This window comes from Dryobates pubescens, chromosome Z (assembly GCF_014839835.1).
Source record: "Dryobates pubescens isolate bDryPub1 chromosome Z, bDryPub1.pri, whole genome shotgun sequence".
Taxonomy (NCBI): domain Eukaryota; kingdom Metazoa; phylum Chordata; class Aves; order Piciformes; family Picidae; genus Dryobates; species Dryobates pubescens.
This window is the reverse complement of record NC_071657.1, coordinates 9,923,984-9,930,008: the sequence shown is the minus strand read 5'-3', so window position 1 is coordinate 9,930,008 and position 6,025 is coordinate 9,923,984.

Sequence of the window (6,025 nt, the reverse complement as noted above, 5' to 3'; positions counted from 1 at the left end):
TCAGTAAGATATATTTAATAGACAACCCTAATGAACACAATTCCCACCACCAAAAGTTGTGATCCAAGCACTAAAATGAGAATATCAGATTTCTCTTTTCCTCTCAAGCTCCAACCATATAATTAAAGCAGATTTATACTCCTCTTTAGAGGTTTTATTGCAACAAAAACATCAGCCACCAAAACAGAGCTGAAACAGTGTATTATGCATATAGGTTTTATCTTACATGATATTTAATAGGAAAACAAACAAACAAACAAAACACCAAGCAAATAAACAACAACAACAACAACAAAACCAAACCAAAGCAAACCCCAGAATTTTATATATGTTTTAAATAGACTTCTGGCTTGCAGGGCACAGTTTTCCCATTTACTACTTATATCATTAAAAAAAAAAGACAAAAAAAAAGTGACCACATGTTGGGAACAGAAGCAAAAGAAACAAGTGCACTGGTTAGGCCGCACCTCGAGTACTGTGTCCAGTTCTGGGCCCCTCAGTTTAGGAAGGAGGTTGACTTGCTGGAACGAGTCCAGAGAAGAGCAACAAAGTTGGTGAGGGGTTTGGAACATAAGCCCTACGAGGAGAGGCTGAGGGAGCTGGGGTTGCTTAGCCTGGAGAAGAGGAGACTCAGGGGTGACCTTATTGCTCTCTAAAACTACCTGAAGGGAGGTTGTAGACAGACGGATGTTGGTCTCTTCTCCCAGGCGGCCAGGACGAGAGGACACAGTCTCAGGCTGCGCCAGATGTTAGGAAAAAGTTCTATACAGAAAGAGTGATTGCCCATTGGAATGGGCTGCCTGGGAAGGTGGTGGAGTCGCCATCATTGGAGGTTTTCAGGAGAAGACTTGATGGGGTGCTTGGTGCCATGGGTTAGATGTTTGGGTGGTGTTGGATTGGTTGATGGGTTGGACGCAATGATCTTGTAGGTCTCTTCCAACCTGGTTTATTCTATGTATTCTATGTATAGAAGATGGTAGCAAGTTTTTAATGGTTGGTTGGTTGGTTTGGTTTGCTTCATTTTTTTTGTTTGTTAGTTTCGGAGGTTTTAGGCTTTTTAATGTTTGTTTGTTTGTTTGTTTTAATGCTCACATGATACAGAAACTATTTCTGTGGTTAAAAACTTATTCATAAGGCAAATGAGCACAGGAATGTCCATGTTGAAACTACAAGTTATTAAGAAATGAGTGAAATTCTTGAGAAATGCAGGGTGGAGTCCAGAGGATGGAGTCCCATTCCCTTTGGTGTCATAGACTATGTCATGTCCTACCTAAGTACATCTTCCTAAATTATATTGATGATATGTTCAGTGTATATATTACAAATGTAAAGCAACTAAATAACTGGTATTTAGCAAAGAACCTCTGAATTCAGAAGATGTTGAGGAAAAAAAACATGGAATTGAGGTAGGCAGAAGGACACTGAGACTCTTGAATTTGTCCAGAGAAGGGCAACAAGGCTGGTGAGAGGCCTTGAGCACAAGCCCTATGAGGAGAGGCTGAGGGAGCTGGGATTGTTTAGCCTGGAGACGAGGAGGCTCAGCAGCAGGTTATGATGTAGTTGCCATCACAGAGACGTGGTGGGATGACTTACTGTTGTGACTATGCCCTCAGAAATGAGCAGCAGATATACCAATGAAAATATATGTTAAATTTATTATATATATATATATATATATATATATATATATACAAACTCTGTAATGGGGTATTTACAGTCACCCTTCACAGGTATCGATATTCAGTTAGTGAAACTATCTTTACAAAGTGTTTGTGTATGGGCAATTGAATCAAACAATTCACAGAACTTAGAATCGAAATGGATTCAGAAAGCTGTGATGCCCGGGAAATCCATGAGGAATTGGTTCGGGACCTGCTGAGCCACTTGGACACTCACAAGTCCATGGGACCAGATGGGATCCATCCTAGGGTGCTGAGAGAGCTGGCAGATGAGCTGGCCAAGCTGCTTTCCATCATTTTCCTCCAGTCCTGGCTCACTGGAGAGGTCTCAGATGACTGGAAACTGGCCAGTGTGGTCCCCATCCACAAGAAGGGATGGATGGAGGAACCTGGAAACTCCAGGCCAGTCAGCCTGACTTCAGTGCCAGGGAAAATGATGGAGCGATTATCCTGGCGGCAATAACTGCGCACCTGAAGGATGGCCAAGGGATCAGGTCCAAGCAGCATGGATTTAGGAAAGGCAGGTCCTGCCTCTCCAACCTGATCTCCTTCTATGATCAGGTGACCTGTCTGGTGGACGTGGGGAGGCCTGTGGATGTAGTCTACCTGGACTTCAGCAAGGCCTTTGACACCATCCCCCACAGTAAACGGCCGGCTAAGCTGTCAGCTCGTGGCTTGGACAGCAACACTCTGTGCTGGGTTAGGAACTGGCTTCTGGGCCAAGCCCAGAGAGTGGTGGTGAACGGTGTCACATCCAGCTGGCGGCCAGTCACCAGTGGCGTCCCCCAGGGATCAGTGCTGGGCCCCATCCTCTTTAACATCTTCATTTATGATATGGATGAGGGGATTGAGTCAGTCATCAGCAAGTTTGCAGATGACACCAAGTTAGGAAAAGATGTTGGTCAGTTAGAGGGTAGAAAGGCTCTGCAGAGGGACCTCGACCGACTGGACAGATGGGCAGAGTCCAATGGGATGGCATTTAACAAGACCAAGTGCCGGGTGCTGCACTTTGGCCACGGCAACCCCATGCAGAGCTACAGGCTGGGGTCAGAGTGGCTGGAGAGCTGCCAAACAGAGAGGGACCTGGGGGTGCTGATTGACAGCTGCCTAAACATGAGCCAGCAGTGTGCCCAGGTGGCCAAGAGGGCCAATGGCATCCTGGCCTGTATTAGGAATAGTGTGGCCAGCAGGAGCAGGGAAGTCATTGTGCCCCTGTACTCTGCATTGGTTAGGCCACACCTTGAGTCCTGTGTCCAGTTCTGGGCCCCTCAGTTTAAGAAGGACATTGAGACACTTGAACGTGTCCAGAGAAGGGCAACAAGGCTGGTGAGAGGCCTTGAGCATAAGCCCTATGAGGAGAGGCTGAGGGAGCTGGAATTGTTTAGCCTGGAGAAGAGGAGGCTCAGGGGTGACCTCATTGCCCTCTACAACTACCTGAAACGTAATTGTAGACAGAAGGGGGTTGTTCTCTTCTCCCAGGCAACCAGCACCAGAACAAGGGGACACAGTCTCAAGCTGCGCCAGGGGAGGTTTAGACTCGAGGTGAGGAAAAAGTTCTTCACTGAACGAGTCATTCGTCATTGGAATGGGCTGCCCAGGGAGGTGGTGGAGTCACCGTCCCTGGGTATTCAAAAGGAGATTTGACATGGCATTGGTGCCATGGTCTAGTTGTGGGGTCTGTCGAGACAGGGTGGACACGATGATCCTTGAGGTCTCTTCCAACCCTGGTTATACTGTGATACTGAGGGGTTGGTCAGTGACCGGCAACCCTCCACCCAGAGCAATCCAAACACTACCTTAACTGAAAACTCTCTAAAGAAAGGCTTGACTTAGAAGCTGAGAACTTTGTGAGGTCTCCCCTTAATAATATTTATAGTCCAGAAACGTGGCACGGGTGTGCCGTAAGACGGAGACAGGAAATGGCGCTGGCTGCGTGGCTGCACCGCGTGGCTGCTGCTTCTCCCAGGACACAAAGGTCTCCCACTCGAGGGGGGCTGTGGCAGGTCAGCGACGCTGGCTCACACAGGCTACTGGTGCTCCTCCTCCAGCAATGGATCGCGTTGTGGTTGATCCCACGGGATACTGTCCACGGCACTGCACACAGCTGGTGATGGTGGCAAAGGAGCGTGAGGTCTCTTGGGGCACTGGCTAGAGTCTCGGGCAAGGTGGACCACGGCAGCACTGGCACGCACACACTCACAGGCTCCAACATGATGTGGGGGGGCTCATTTACCAAAGGACCCCTATTTACATAGAATACATAGAATACATAGAATACATAGAATAAACCAGGTTGGAAGAGACCTTCAAGATCATCGCGTCCAACCCATCAACCAATCCAACTCCGCCCAAGCAACTAACCCACGGCACCAAGCACCCCGTCAAGTCTTCTCCTAAAAACCTCCAGCGATGGCGACTCCACCACCTCCCCAGGCAGCCCGTTCCAATGTGCAATCACTCTTTCTGTATAGAACTTTTTTCTAACATCCAGCCTGTATCTCCCCTGGTGCAGCCTGAGACTGTGTCCTCTTGTTCTGGTACTGCTTGCCTGGGAGAAGAGACCAACATCCGTCTGTCTACAACCTCCCTTCAGGTAGTTGTAGAGAGTAATAAGGTTACCCCTGAGTCTCCTCTTCTCCAGGCTAAGCAACCCCAGCTCCCTCAGCCTCTCCTCGTAGGGCTTATGTTCCAAACCCCTCACCAACTTTGTTGCTCTTCTCTGGACTCGTTCCAGCAAGTCAACATCCTTCCTAAACTGAGGGGCCCAGAACTGGACACAGTACTCGAGGTGCGGCCTAACCAGTGCAGTGTACAGGGGCAGAATGACCTCCCTGCTCCTGCTGGCCACACTGTTCCTGATGCAGGCCAGGATGCCATTGGCCCTCATAGCTGCCTGGGCACACTGCAGGCTCATGTTCAGTCTACCGTCGACCAGCACCCCCAGGTCCCTCTCAGCCTGACTGCTCTCCAGCCACTCTGACCCCAGCCTGTAGCTCTGCATGGGGTTGCTGTGGCCAATTTGCCCCAGTGAATACTGGCCCAATGAGCATTCTGTTGCTAACACAAGATTAACCAATGGACTAACACCTACCAAATATGGTGTAAGTATATGCTATACCCAGCAGGCTGTTTACCTGGACTCAGTGGTGCCAGGATCCCCCCTGCTGCCCCCAGAAAGGAGGGGGAAACAAAGGAGGGTTAACACTCAGAGTAGTATGTTCCAGAAATGTTTGGGGCACAATCCTGACCACAAGCATCCTTCACTACACTTACATGACTGGAGCTCTGCAATTGACGGCTACAGGCTCTTCAGGAGAGACAGGTAAGGAAGAAGGGGTGAAGGGGTGTCCCTGTACATCAGGGAGGCACTAGATGCCATTGAGATGGAGATTAGGGACGATTGGGTTGAGTGCTTATGGGTAAGAATTAAAGGGAAGACCAGCAGGGCAGACTTTCTGGTTGGAGTCTGTTATAGACCACCCAACCAGGAGGAAGATGTTGATGAAGCATTCCATAGGCAGCTTAAGGCTGTCTCAAGATCACCTGACCTTGTTCTCATGGGCGACTTCAACCTGCCTGACATCTGCTGGGATCTCAACACAGCAGAGAGGAGGCAGTCTAGGAGGCTCTTAGAGTGCATGGAGGACAGCTTCTTATCCCAGGTGCTGCACGAGCCTACCAGGGGTAAGGCGATGCTTGACCTCCTCTTCACCAACAGGGAAAGGCTGGTGGTGATGTGGTGGTCAGAGGCTGTTTAGGGGCCAGTGACCATGAGATAATTGAATTTTCAGTATTCAGTCAAGCTAAGAGGGGTAGCAAGAAGACCTCCACTCTGGAATCCGGAGGGCAGACTTCAGGTTACTCAAGGAACTAACTCAGAGGGTTCCTTGGGAGAAAGCCCTTAAAAATAAAGGGGTCCAGGAGGGCTGGACCTGCTTCAAGGAAGAACTGTTGAAGGCGCAGGAACAGGCTGTGCTAATGTGCTGGAAGATGAGCCGCCGGGGCAGACGGCCAGCCGGGATAGGTGATGGACTTCTAATAGAACTAAGGGGAAAAAAGAGGGTGCATCATCTTTGGAAGAAAGGGGAGGCAACGCACGGAATGTTTAAGGATGTTGCTAGATCATGTAGGAAGAAAGGGAGGCAAAAGCACATTTGGAGCTTAAACAAAAGGTCCTTCTATAAATACATGAATAGCAAGAGGAAGGGCAGGGACAACCTCCACTCCTTGGTGGACATGGAGGGAATCATTGTATCAAAGGATGAGGAAAAGGCAGAGGTACTTAACACCTTCTTTGCCTCAATTTTTACTAGCAGGACAGATCGTCTTCCAGACAGCTGGCCTGC